Source organism: Heterodontus francisci, unplaced genomic scaffold (genome assembly GCF_036365525.1).
Source record: "Heterodontus francisci isolate sHetFra1 unplaced genomic scaffold, sHetFra1.hap1 HAP1_SCAFFOLD_69, whole genome shotgun sequence".
Classification (NCBI taxonomy): domain Eukaryota; kingdom Metazoa; phylum Chordata; class Chondrichthyes; order Heterodontiformes; family Heterodontidae; genus Heterodontus; species Heterodontus francisci.
Window position 1 is genome coordinate 2,027,420 of NW_027140851.1, and position 14,396 is coordinate 2,041,815.

Consider the following 14,396-nt stretch of genomic DNA (forward strand, 5'->3'; position numbering starts at 1 on the left):
ATCACAGATTCAGGGGATGAGTAGACCGCCCCCTGTCTCTGTATCTCAGACTCAGGGGATGAGTTGACCGTCCCCTTCCTCTGTATCACGGACTCAGGGGATGAGTAGACCGCCCCTGTCTCTGTATCACAGGCTCAGGGGATGAGTAGACCGTCCCCTTCCTCTGTATCACAGACTCAGGTGATGAGTCGAACGCCCCCTGTCTCTGTATCATCGACTCAGGGGAAGAGTAGACCGACCCCTGTCTTTGTATCACAGATTCAGGGGATGAGTTGACCGCCTCCTGCCTCTGTATCTCAGACTCAGGGGAAGAGTCGAACGCCCCCTGTCTCTGTATCATCAACTCAGGGGAAGAGTAGACCGACCCCTGTCTTTGTTTCACAGATTCAGGGGATGAGTTGACCGCCTCCTGCCTCTGTATCACAGTCTCATGGGATGAGTAGACCGTCCACTGTCTTTGTATCACAGATTCAGGGGATGAGTAGACTGCCCCCTGTTTCGATATCACACACTCAGGGGATGAGTAGACCGCCCCCTGTCTCTGTATCACAGACACATTGGTGAGTAGACCGCCCCCTGTCTCTGTATCACAGACTCAGGGGATGAGTCGACCATCCTCTGTCTCTGTATCACAGACACATGGGATGAGTAGACCGCCCCCTGTTTCTGTATCACATCCTCAGTGGATGAGTAGACCGCCCCCTGTCTCTGAATCACAGACACAGTGGATGAGAAGACCGCCCCCTGTCTCTGTATCACAGACTCATGGGATGAGTAGACCGCCCCCTGTTTCTGTATCACATCCTCAGGGGATGAGTAGACCGCCCCCTGTCTCTGTGTCACAGATTCAGTGGATGAGAAGACCGCCCCCTGTCTCTTTATCTCAGAGTCAGTGGATGACTAGACCGGCCCCTGTTTCTGTATCACAGACTCAGTGGATGAGTAGACAGCCCCCTGTCTCTGTATCACAGACTCAGGGGATGAGTAGACCCCTCCCTGTCTCTGTATCACAGACTCAGGGGATGTGTAGACCGCCCCCTGTCTCTGTGTCACAGACTCAGTGGATGAGTAAACTGCCCCTTGTCTCTGTATCTCAGACTCAGGGGATGAGCAGACTGCCCCCTTTCTCTGCATCACAGACTCAGGGAATGTGCAGTCCGCCCCCTGTCTCATTATCACACACTCGGGGGATGAGTAGACCACCCCCTGTCTCTGTATCACAGACTCAGGGGATGAGTAGACCGCCCCCTGTCTCTGAATCACTGACTCAGGGGATGAGTAGAGCGCCCCCTGTCTCTGTATCACAGACACAGCGGATGAGAAGACCGCCCCCTGTCTCTGTATCACAGACTCATGGGATGAGTAGACCGCCCCCTGTTTCTGTATCACATCCTCAGGGGATGAGTAGACCGCCCCCTGTCTCTGTGTCACAGATTCAGTGGATGAGTAGATCGCCCCCTGTCTCTTTATCTCAGAGTCAGTGGATGACTAGACCGGCCCCTGTTTCTGTATCACAGACTCAGTGGATGAGTAGACAGCCCCCTGTCTCTGTATCACAGACTCAGGGGATGAGTAGACCCCTCCCTGTCTCTGTATCACAGACTCAGGGGATGTGTAGACCGCCCCCTGTCTCTGTGTCACAGACTCAGTGGATGAGTAAACTGCCCCTTGTCTCTGTATCTCAGACTCAGGGGATGAGCAGACTGCCCCCTTTCTCTGTATCACAGACTCAGGGAATGTGTAGTCCGCCCCCTGTCTCATTATCACACACTCGGGGGATGAGTAGACCACCCCCTGTCTCTGTATCACAGACTCAGGGGATGAGTAGACCGCCCCCTGTCTCTGTCTAACAAACTCAGGATGAGTAGACCGCCCCCTGTCTCTGTATCACAGACTCAGGGGATGAGTAGACCGCCCCCTTCCTCTGAATCACAGACCCAGGGGATGAGTAAACTGCCCCTTGTCTCTGTATCTCAGACTCAGGGGATGAGTAGACTGCCCCCTTTCTCTGTATCACACACTCGGGGGATGAGTAGGCCGCCCCCTGCCTCTGTATCACAGACTCAGGGAATGAGTAGACCGCCTCCTGTCTCTGTATCACAGACTCAGGTGGTGAGTAGACCGCCCACTGTCTCTTTATCACACACTCGGGGGATGAGTAGACCGCACACATTCTCTGTATGACAGACTCAGTGAATGAGTAGACCGCCTCCTGTCTCTGTATCACAGACTCAGGGGATGTGTAGACCGCCCCCTGTCTCTGTATCACAAACTCACGGGATGAGGAGACCATCCCTGTCTTTGTATCACCAACTCAGGGGATGAGTAGACCGCCCCCAGTCTTTGTTTCAACAACTCAGGGGATGAGTAGACCGCCCCCTGTCTCTGTATCACAGACTCAGGTGATGAGTAGACCGCCCCCTGTCTCTGAATCACAGACTCAAAAGATGAGTAGACCGCCCCCTGTCTCTGTATCACAGACTCTTTGGATGAGTAGACCGTCCCCTGTCTCTGTATCACAGACTCTTTGGATGAGTAGACCGTCCCCTGTCTCTGTATCACAGACTCAGTGGATGAGTAGTCTGTCCCCTTTCTCTGTATCACAGGCTCAGTGGATGAGAAGACCGGCCCCTGTCTCTGTATCAAAGACTCAGGGGATGAGTAGACGGCCCCCTGTCTCTGTATCACAGACACAGTGGATGAGAAGACCGCCCTCTGTCTCTGTATCACAGACTCAGTAGATGAGTAGACCGCCTCCTGTCTCTGCATCACAGACTCAAGGGATGAGTAGACCGCCCCCTGTCTCTGTATCACATCCTCAAGGGATGAGTAGACCACCCCCTGTCTATGTATCACAGACTCAGGGAAAGTGTAGACCGCCCCCTGTCTCTGTATCACAGACGCTTTGGATGACTAGACCGGCCCCTGTCTTTGTATCTCAGACTCAGTGGATGAGTAGACCGTCAGCTGTCTCTGTATCACAGACTCAGTGGCTGACTAGACAGGCCCCTGTCTTTGTATCACAGATTCAGTGGATGAGTAGACCGCCCCCTGTCTCTGCATCACAGACTCACGGGATGAGTAGACTGTCCCCTGTCACTGTATCACAGACTCAGGGGATGAGTAGACCCCCCCCAGTCTCTGTATCACAGACTCATGGGATGAGTAGACCGCCTTCTGTCTCTGTATCACAGACTCAGGGGATGAGTAGACCCCTCCGTGTCTCTGTATCACAGACTCAGGGGATGTGTAGACCGCCCCCTGTCTCTGTGGCACAGACTCAGGGGATGGGTAGACAGTCCCCTTCCTCTGAATCACAGACCCAGGGGATGAGTAAACTGCCCCTTGTCTCTGTATCTCAGACTCAGGGGATGAGCAGACTGCCCCCTTTCTCTGTATCACAGACTCAGGGAATGTGCAGTCCGCCCCCTGTCTCTTTGTCACACACTCGGGGGATGAGTAGACCACCCCCTGTCTCTGTATCACAGACTCAGGGGATGAGTGGACCGCCCCCTGTCTCTGTCTAACAACCTCGGGATGAGTAGACCGCCCCCTGTCTCTGTATCACAGACTCAGGGAATGAGTAGGCCGCCCCCTTCCTCTGAATCACAGACCCAGGGGATGAGTAAACTGCCTCTTGTCTCTGTAACTCAGACTCAGGGGATGAGTAGACTGCCCCCTTTCTCTGTATCACAAACTCGGGGGATGAGTAGACCGCCCCCTGTCTCTGTATCACAGACTCAGGGGATGAGTAGACCGCCCCCTTCCTCTGTATCACAGACCCAGGGGATGAGTAAACTGCCCCTTGTCTCTTTATCTCAGACTCAAGGGATGAGTAGACCTTCCCCTGTCTCTGTATCACAGACTCGGGGGATGAGTAGACCGCCCCCTGTCTCTGTATCACAGACTCAGGTGGTGAGTAGACCGCCCACTGTCTCTTTATCACACACTCAGCTGATGAGTAGACCGCCCACTGTCTCTTTATCACACACTCGGGGGATGAGTAGACCTCCCCCTGTCTCTGTATCACAGACTCAGGTGATGAGTAGACCGCACACATTCTCTGTATGACAGACTCAGTGAATGAGTAGACCGCCTCCTGTCTCTGTATCACAGACTCAGGGGATGTGTAGACCGCCCCCTGTCTCTGTATCACAAACTGAGGGGATGAGTAGACCACCCCCTGTCTTTGTGTCAACAACTCAGGGGATGAGTAGACGGCCCCCAGTCTTTGTATCAACAACTCAGGGGTGAGTAGACCGCCCCCTGTCTCCGAATCACAGACTCAGGTGATGAGTAGACCGCCCCCTGTCTCTGTGTCACAGACTCAGGGAATGAGTAGACCGCCCCCTGTCTCTGTATCACAGACTCTTTGGATGAGTAGACCGTCCCCTGTCTCTGTATCACAGACTCAGTGGATGAGAAGAACGGCCCCTTTCGCTGTATCAAAGACCCAGGGGATGAGTACACTGCCCCCTGTCTCTGTATCACAGACTCAGTGGATGAGTAGTCTGTCCCCTTTCTCTGTATCACAGGCTCAGTGGATGAGAAGACCGGCCCCTGTCTCTGTATCAAAGACTCAGGGGATGAGCAGACCGCCCGCTGTCTCTCTATCATAGACTCAGGGGATAAGTAGAGCGCCCCCTGTCTCTCTATCATGGACACAGGGGATGAGTAGAGCGCCCTTTGTCTCTGTATCACAGACTCAGTAGATGAGTAGACCGCCTCCTGTCTCTGTATCACTGACTCAAGGGATGAGTAGACCGCCCCCTGTCTCTGTATCACATCCTCAAGGGATGAGTAGACCACCCCCTGTCTATGTATCACAGACTCAGTGGATGAGTAGACCGCCCCCTGTCTCTGTATCACAGACTCAGTGGATGAGAAGACGGGCCCCTGTCTCTGTATCAAAGACTCAGGGGATGAATAGACCGCCCCCTGTCTCAGTATCACATCCTCAAGGGATGAGTAGACCACACACTGTTTATGTATCACAGACTCAGGGAATGAGTAGACCGCCCCCTGTCTCTGTATCACAGACTCAAGGGATGAGTAGAGCGCCCCCTGTCTCTGTATCACAGACACAGTGGATGAGTAGACCGCCTCCTGTCTCTGTATCACAGAGTCAGTGGATGAGTAGACTGCCCTCTGTCTCTGTATCACAGACTCAGTGGATGAGAAGACCGCCCTCTGTCTCTGTATCACAGACTCAGTGGATGAGTAGACCGCCCCCTGTCTCTGTATCACATACTCAGGGGATGAGTAGAGGGCCCCTGTCTCTGTATCACAGACACAGTGGATGAGAAGACCGCCCCCTGTCTCTGTATCACATACTCAGGGGATGAGTAGACCGCCCCCTGTTTCTGTATCACAGACTCAGTGAATGAGTAGACCGCCCTCTGTTTCTGTTTCACATACTCAGGGAATAAGTAGAGCGCCCCAATTCTCTCTATCATGGACACAGGGGATGAGTCGAGCGCCCTCTGTCTCTGTATCACAGACTCAGTAGATGAGTAGACCGCCTCCTGTCTCTGTGTCACAGACTCAAGGGATGAGTAGACCGCCCCCTGTCTCTGTATCACATACTCAAGGGATGAGTAGACCACCCCCTGTCTATGTATCACAGACTCAGGGAATGAGTAGATCTCCCCCTGTTTCTTTATCACACACTCGGGGGATGAGTAGACCGTCCCCTTCCTCTGTATCACGGACTCAGGGGATGAGTAGACCGCCCCCTGTCTCTGTATCACAGGCTCAGGGGATGAGTAGACTGTCCCTTCCTCTGTGTCACAGATTCAGGTGATGAGTTGAACGCCCCCTGTCTCTGTATCATCGACTCAGGGGAAGAGTAGACCGACCCTTGTCTTTGTATCACAGATTCAGGGGATGAGTTGACCGCCTCCTGCCTCTGCATCTCAGACTCAGGGGAAGAGTCGAACGCCCCCTGTCTCTGTATCATCGACTCAGGGGAAGAGTAGACCGACCACTGTCTTTGTATCACAGACCCAGGGGATGAGTAGACCGCCTGCTGTCTCTGCATCACAGACTCAGGGGATGAGTAGAGCGCCCCCTGTCTCTGTATCACAGACTCAGGGTATGAGTAGACCGCCCCCTATCTTGTATCATTGATTCAGGGGATGAGTAGTCTGCCCCCTGTCTCTGTATAATAGACTCAGGGGTTGAGTAGACCGCACACTGTCTCTATATCACAGATTCAGGGGATGAGTAGACTGCCCCCTGTTTCGATATCACATACTCAGGGGATGAGCAGACCGCCCCCTGTCTCTGTATAACAGACTCAGGGGATGAGTAGACCGCCACCTGTCTCTGTATCACAGACTCAGTGGATGAGAAGACCGCCCCCTGTCTCTTTATCACAGACACAGTGGTGAGTAGACTGCCCCCTGTCTCTGAATCACTGACTCAGAGGATGAGTAGACCGCCCCCTGTCTCTGGATCACAGAGTCAGTGGATGAGTAGACCGCCCCTTGTTTCTGTATCACAGACTCAGTGGATGAGTAGACCGCCCCCTGTCTCTGGATCACAGAGTCAGTGGATGAGTAGACTGCCCCCTATCTCTGAATCACTGACTCAGGGGATGAGTAGACCGCCCCCTGTCTCTGGATCACAGAGTCAGTGGATGAGTAGACCGCCCCCTGTCTCTGAATCACTGACTCAGGGGATGAGTAGAGCGCCCCCTTTCTCTGTATCACAGACACAGTGGATGAGTAGACCGCCCCCTATCTTTGGCCACAGAGTCAGTGGAAGAGTAGACCGCCCCCTGTTTCTGTATCACAGACTCAGTGAATGAGTAGACCGCCCCCTGTCTCTGTATCACAGACTCAGGGGATGAGTAGACCGCCCCCTGTTTCTGTATCACATATTCAGTGGATGAGAAGACCGCCCCCTGTCTCTTTATCTCAGAGTCAGTGGATGAGTAGACCGCCCCCTGTCTCTGCATCACAGACTCAGGGGATGAGTAGACCGCCCCCTTTCTCGGTATCTCAGAGTCAGGGAATGAGTAGACCGCCCCCTGTCTCTGTATCACAGACTCAGTGGATGAGAAGACCGGCCCCTTTCGCTGTATCAAAGACTCAGGGGATGAGTAGTCCGTCCCCTTTCTCTGTATCACAGACACAGTGGATGAGAAGACCGCCCCCTGTCTCTGTATCACATACTCAGGGGATGAGTAGACCGCCCCCTGTTTCTGTATCACAGACTCAGTGAATGAGTAGACCGCCCTCTGTTTCTGTATCACATACTCAGGGGATAAGTAGAGCGCCCCAATTCTCTCTATCATGGACACAGGGGATGAGTCGAGCACCCTCTGTCTCCGTATCACAGACTCAGTAGATGAGTAGACCGCCTCCTGTCTCTGTATCACAGACTCAAGGGATGAGTAGACCGCCCCCTGTCTCTGTATCACATACTCCAGGGATGAGTAGACCACACCCTGTCTATGTATCACAGACTCAGGGAATGAGTAGATCTCCCCCTGTCACTTTATCACACACTCGGGGGATGAGTAGACCGTCCCCTTCCTCTGTATCACGGACTCAGGGGATGAGTAGACCGCCCCCTGTCTCTGTATCACAGGCTCAGGGGATGAGTAGACTGTCCCTTCCTCTGTGTCACAGATTCAGGGGATGAGTTGAACGCCCCCTGTCTCTGTATCATCGACTCAGGGGAAGAGTAGACCGACCCCTGTCTTTGTATCACAGATTCAGGGGATGAGTTGACCGCCTCCTGCCTCTGCATCTCAGACTCAGGGGAAGAGTCGAACGCCCCCTGTCTCTGTATCATCGACTCAGGGGAAGAGTAGACCGACCACTGTCTTTGTATCACAGATTCAGGGGATGAGTTGACCGCCTCCTGCCTCTGTATCACAGTCTCATGGGATGAGTAGACCGTCCACTGTCTTTGTATCACAGACCCAGGGGATGAGTAGACCGCCTGCTGTCTCTGTATCACAGACTCAGGGGATGATTAGACAGCCCCCTATCTCTGTATCACAGACTCAGGGTATGAGTAGACCGCCCCCTATCTTGTATCATTGATTCAGGGGATGAGTAGTCTACCCCCTGTCTCTGTATAATAGACTCAGGGGTTGAGTAGACCGCACACTGTCTCTATATCACAGATTCAGGGGATGAGTAGACTGCCCCCTGTTTCGATATCACATACTCAGGGGATGAGCAGACCGCCCCCTGTCTCTGTATCACAGACTCAGTGGATGAGAAGACCGCCCCCTGTCTCAGGATCACAGAGTCAGTGGATGAGTAGACCGCCCCTTGTTTCTGTATCACAGACTCAGTGGATGAGTAGACTGCCCCCTGTCTCTGAATCACTGATTCAGGGGATGAGTAGACCGCCCCCTTTCTCTGTATCACAGACACAGTGGATGAGTAGACCGCCCCCTATCTCTGGACCACAGAGTCAGTGGATGAGTAGACCGCCCCCTGTTTCTGTTTCACAGACTCAGTGAATGAGTAGACCGCCCCCTGTCTCTGTATCACAGACTCAGGGGATGAGTAGACCGCCCCCTGTTTCTGTATCACATATTCAGTGGATGAGAAGACCGCCCCCTGTCTCTTTATCTCAGAGTCAGTGGATGAGTAGACCGCCCCCTGTCTCTGCATCACAGACTCAGGGGATGAGTAGACCGCCCCCTTTCTCGGTATCTCAGAGTCAGGGAATGAGTAGACCGCCCCCTGTCTCTGTATCACAGACTCAGTGGATGAGAAGACCGGCCCCTTTCGCTGTATCAAAGACTCAGGGGATGAGTAGTCCGTCCCCTTTCTCTGTATCACAGACTCAGGGGGTGAGCAGACCGCCCGCTGTCTCTCTATCTTAGACTCAGGGGATAAGTAGAGCGCCCTCTGTCTCTGTATCACAGACTCAGTAGATGAGTAGACCGCCTCCTGTCTCTGTATCACAGACTCGAGGGATGAGTAGACCGTAGACCGCCCCCTGTCTCTGTATCACAGACACAGTGGATGAGTAGACCGCCTCCTGTCTCTGTATCACAGAGTCAGTGGATGAGTAGACTGCCCTCTGTCTCTGTATCACAGACTCAGTGGATGAGAAGACCGCCCCCTGTCTCTGTATCACAGACTCAGTGGATGAGTAGACCGCCCCCTGTCTCTGAATCACATACTCAGGGGATGAGTAGAGGGCCCCTGTCTCTGTATCACAGACACAGTGGATGAGAAGACCGCCCCCTGTCTCTGTATCACAGACTCAGTGGATGAGAAGACCGCCCCCTGTCTCTGTATCACAGACTCAGTGGATGAGAAGACCGCCCCCTGTCTCTGTATCACAGACACAGTGGATGAGAAGACCGCCCCCTGTCTCTGTATCACATACTCAGGGGATGAGTAGACCGCCCCCTGTTTCTGTATCACAGACTCAGTGAATGAGTAGACCGCCCCCTGTTTCTGTATCACAGACTCAGTGGATGAGTAGACCGCCCTCTGTGTCTGTATCACATACTCAGGGGATAAGTAGAGCGCCCCAATTCTCTCTATCATGGACACAGGGGATGAGTCGAGCGCCCTCTGTCTCTGTATCACAGACTCAGTAGATGAGTAGACCGCCTCCTGTTTTTGTATCACAGACTCAACGGATGAGTAGACCGCCCCCTGTCTCTGTATCACATCCTCAAGGGATGAGTAGACCACCCCCTGTCTATGTATCACAGACTCAGGGAATGAGTAGATCGCCCCCTGTCTCTTTATCACACATTCGGGGGATGAGTAGACCGTCCCCTTCCTCTGTATCACGGACTCAGGGGATGAGTAGACCGCCCCCTGTCTCTGTATCACAGGCTCAGGGGATGAGTAGACTGTCCCTTCCTCTGTATCACAGATTCAGGGGATGAGTTGAACGCCCCCTGTCTCTGTATCATCGACTCAGGGGAAGAGTAGACCGACCCCTGTCTTTGCATCACAGATTCAGGGGATGAGTTGACCGCCTCCTGCCTCTGTATCACAGTCTCATGGGATGAGTAGACCGTCCACTGTCTTTGTATCACAGACCCAGGGGATGAGTAGACCGCCCCCTATCGCTGTATCACAGACTCAGGGTATGAGTAGACCGCCCCCTATCTTGTATCATTGATTCAGGGGATGAGTAGTCTGCCCCCTGTCTCTGTATAATCGACTCAGGGGTTGAGTAGACCGCACACTGTTTCTGTATCACATACTCAGTGGATGAGTAGACCGCCCCCTGTCTCTTTATCACAGACTCAGGGGGTGAGTAGACCGCCACCTGTCTCTGTATCACAGACTCAGTGGATGAGAAGACCGCCCCCTGTCTCTTTATCACAGACACAGTGGTGAGTAGACCGCCCCCTGTCTCTGTATCACAGACTCAGGGGGTGAGTAGACCGCCCCTTTCTCTGCATCACAGACTCAGGGGGTGAGCAGACCGCCCGCTGTCTCTCTATCTTAGACTCAGGGGATAAGTAGAGCGCCCTCTGTCTCTGTATCACAGACTCAGTAGATGAGGAGACCGCCTCCTGTCTCTGTATCACAGACTCAAGGGATGAGTAGACCGCCCCCTGTATCTGTGTCACATACTCAAGGGATGAGTAGACCACCCCCTGTCTCTGTATCATAGACTCAGGGGATGAATAGACCGCCTCCTGTCTCTGTATCACAGACTCAAGGGATGAGTAGACCGCCCCCTGTCTCTGTATCACATACTCAGGGGATGAGTAGAGCGCCCCCTGTCTCTGTATCACATACTCAGGGGATGAGTAGAGCGCCCCCTGTCTCTGTATCACAGACTCAGGGGATGAGCAGACCGCCCCCTGTCTCTTTATCTCAGAGTCAGGGGATGAGTAGACCATCCCATGTCTCTGTTTCACAGACTCAGTGGATGAGAAGACCGCCCCCTTTCTCTGTATCTCAGACTCAGTGGATGAGTAGACCATCCCATGTCTCTGTTTCACAGACTCAGTGGATGAGTAGACCGCCCCCTGTCTCTGCATCACAGACTCAGGGGATGAGTAGACCGCCCCCTTTCTCTGTATCTCAGAGTCAGGGGATGAGAAGACCGCCCCCTGTCTCTGTATCACAGACTCAGTGGATGAGAAGACCGCCCCCTGTCTCTGTATCACAGACTCAGTGGATGAGAAGACCGCCCCCTGTCTCTGTATCACATACTCAGGGGATGAGTAGACCGCCCCCTGTTTCTGTATCACAGACTCAGTGAATGAGTAGACCGCCCCCTGTTTCTGTATCACAGACTCAGTGGATGAGTAGACCGCCCTCTGTGTCTGTATCACATACTCAGGGGATAAGTAGAGCGCCCCAATTCTCTCTATCATGGACACAGGGGATGAGTCGAGCGCCCTCTGTCTCTGTATCACAGACTCAGTAGATGAGTAGACCGCCTCCTGTTTTTGTATCACAGACTCAACGGATGAGTAGACCGCCCCCTGTCTCTGTATCACATCCTCAAGGGATGAGTAGACCACCCCCTGTCTATGTATCACAGACTCAGGGAATGAGTAGATCGCCCCCTGTCTCTTTATCACACATTCGGGGGATGAGTAGACCGTCCCCTTCCTCTGTATCACGGACTCAGGGGATGAGTAGACCGCCCCCTGTCTCTGTATCACAGGCTCAGGGGATGAGTAGACTGTCCCTTCCTCTGTATCACAGATTCAGGGGATGAGTTGAACGCCCCCTGTCTCTGTATCATCGACTCAGGGGAAGAGTAGACCGACCCCTGTCTTTGCATCACAGATTCAGGGGATGAGTTGACCGCCTCCTGCCTCTGTATCACAGTCTCATGGGATGAGTAGACCGTCCACTGTCTTTGTATCACAGACCCAGGGGATGAGTAGACCGCCCCCTATCGCTGTATCACAGACTCAGGGTATGAGTAGACCGCCCCCTATCTTGTATCATTGATTCAGGGGATGAGTAGTCTGCCCCCTGTCTCTGTATAATCGACTCAGGGGTTGAGTAGACCGCACACTGTTTCTGTATCACATACTCAGTGGATGAGTAGACCGCCCCCTGTCTCTTTATCACAGACTCAGGGGGTGAGTAGACCGCCACCTGTCTCTGTATCACAGACTCAGTGGATGAGAAGACCGCCCCCTGTCTCTTTATCGCAGACACAGTGGTGAGTAGACCGCCCCCTGTCTCTGTATCACATACTCAGGGGATGAGTAGAGCGCCCCCTGTCTCTGTATCACATACTCAGGGGATGAGTAGAGCGCCCCCTGTCTCTGTATCACAGACTCAGCGGATGAGTAGACCGCTGCCTGTCTCTGTATCACAGACTCAGGGGATGAGTAGACCCCCCCCTGTCTCTGTATCACATACTCAGGGGATGAGTAGAGCGCCCCCTGTCTCTGTATCACAGACTCAAGGGATGAGTAGACCGCCCCCTGTCTCTGTATCACATACTCAGGGGATGAGTAGAGCGCCCCCTTTCTCTGTATCACAGACTCAGGGGATGAGTAGACCGCCCCCTGTCTCTGTATCACAGACTCAGGGGATGAGTAGACCCCCCCTCTGTCTCTGTATGACAGACTCAGGGGATGAGTAGACCGCCCCCTGTCTCTGTATCACAGACTCAGGTGATGTGTAGACCGCCCCCTTTCTCTGTATCACAGACTCAGGGGATGAGTAGACCGCCCCCTTCCTCTGAATCACAGACCCAGGGGATGAGTAAACGGCCCGTTGTCTCTGCATCTCAGACTCAGGGGATGAGTAGACTGCCCCCTTTCTCTGTATCACACACGCGGGGGATGAGTAGACCGCCCTCTGTCTCTGTATCACAGACTCAGGTGATGAGTAGAGCGCCCCCTGTCTCTGTATCACAGACTCAGGTGATGAGTAGACCGCCCCCTGTCTCTGTATCACAGACTCAGGTGATGAGTAGACCGCCCCCTGTCTCTGTATCACAGACTCAGGTGATGAGTAGACCGCCCCCTGTCTCTGTATCACAGACGCAGGGGATGAGTAGACCGCCCCCTGTCTCTGTATCACAGACTCAGGTGATGAGTAGGCCCCCCCCTGTCTCTGTATCACAGACTCAGGGGATGAGTAGACCGCCCCCTTCCTCTGTATCACAGACCCAGGGGATGAGTAAACTGCCCCTTGTCTCTGTATCTCAGACTCAGGGGATGAGTAGACTGCCCCCTTTCTCTGTATCACAGACTCAGGGAATGAGTAGACCGCCCCCTGTCTCTTTATCACACACTCGGGGGATGAGTAGACCGCCCCCTGTCTCTGTATCACAGACTCAGGGGATGAGTAGAGCCCCCCTGTCTCTGTATCACAGACTCAGGGGATGAGTAGACCGCCCACTTCCTCTGTATCACAGACCCAGGGGATGAGTAAACTGCCCCTTGTCTCTGTATCTCAGACTCAGGGGATGAGTAGACTGCCCCCTTTCTCTGTATCACAGACTCAGGGAATGAGTAGACCGCCCCCTGTCTCTTTATCACACACTCGGGGGATGAGAAGACCGCCCCCTTTCTCTGTATCTCAGAGTCAGTGGATGACTAGACCGGCCCTTGTCTTTGTATCACAGACTCAGTGGATGAGTAGACCGTCCCCTGTCTTTGCATCACAGACTCAGTGTATGAGTAGACCGCCCCCTGTCTCTGTATCACAGACTCAGGAGATGAGTAGACCGCCCCCTGTCTCTGTATCACAGACTCAGGGGATGAGTAGACCGCCCCCTGTTTCTGTATCACAGACTCAGTGGATGAGTAGACCGCCCTCTGTCTCTGTATCACAGATTCAGTGGATGAGTAGACCGCCCCCTGTTCCTGTATCACAGACTCAGTGGATGAGTAGACAGCCCCCTGTCTCTGTATCACAGACTCAGTGGATAAGTAGACCGCCCCCTGTCTCTGGATCACAGACTCAGGAGATGAGTAGACCGCCCCCTGTCTCTGTATCACAGACTCATGGGATGAGCAGACCGCCCCCTGTCTCTTTATCTCAGAGTCAGGGGATGAGTAGACCATCCCATGTCTCTGTTTCACAGACTCAGTGGATGAGAAGACCGCCCCCTTTCTCTGTATCTCAGACTCAGTGGATGAGTAGACCGCCCCCTGTCTCTGCATCACAGACTCAGGGGATGAGTAGACCGCCCCCTTTCTCTGTATCTCAGAGTCAGGGGATGAGTAGACCATCCCATATCTCTGTTTCACAGACTCAGTGGATGAGAAGACAGCCCCCTGTCTCTGTATCACAGAATCCGTGGCTGACTAGACCGGCCCCTGTCTTTGTATCACTGACTCAGTGGATGAGTAGACCGCCCCCTGTCTCTGCATCACAGACTCAGGGGATGAGTAGACCGTCCCCTGTCTCTGTATCACAGACTCAGTGGATGAGTAGACTGCCCCCTGTCTATGTATCACA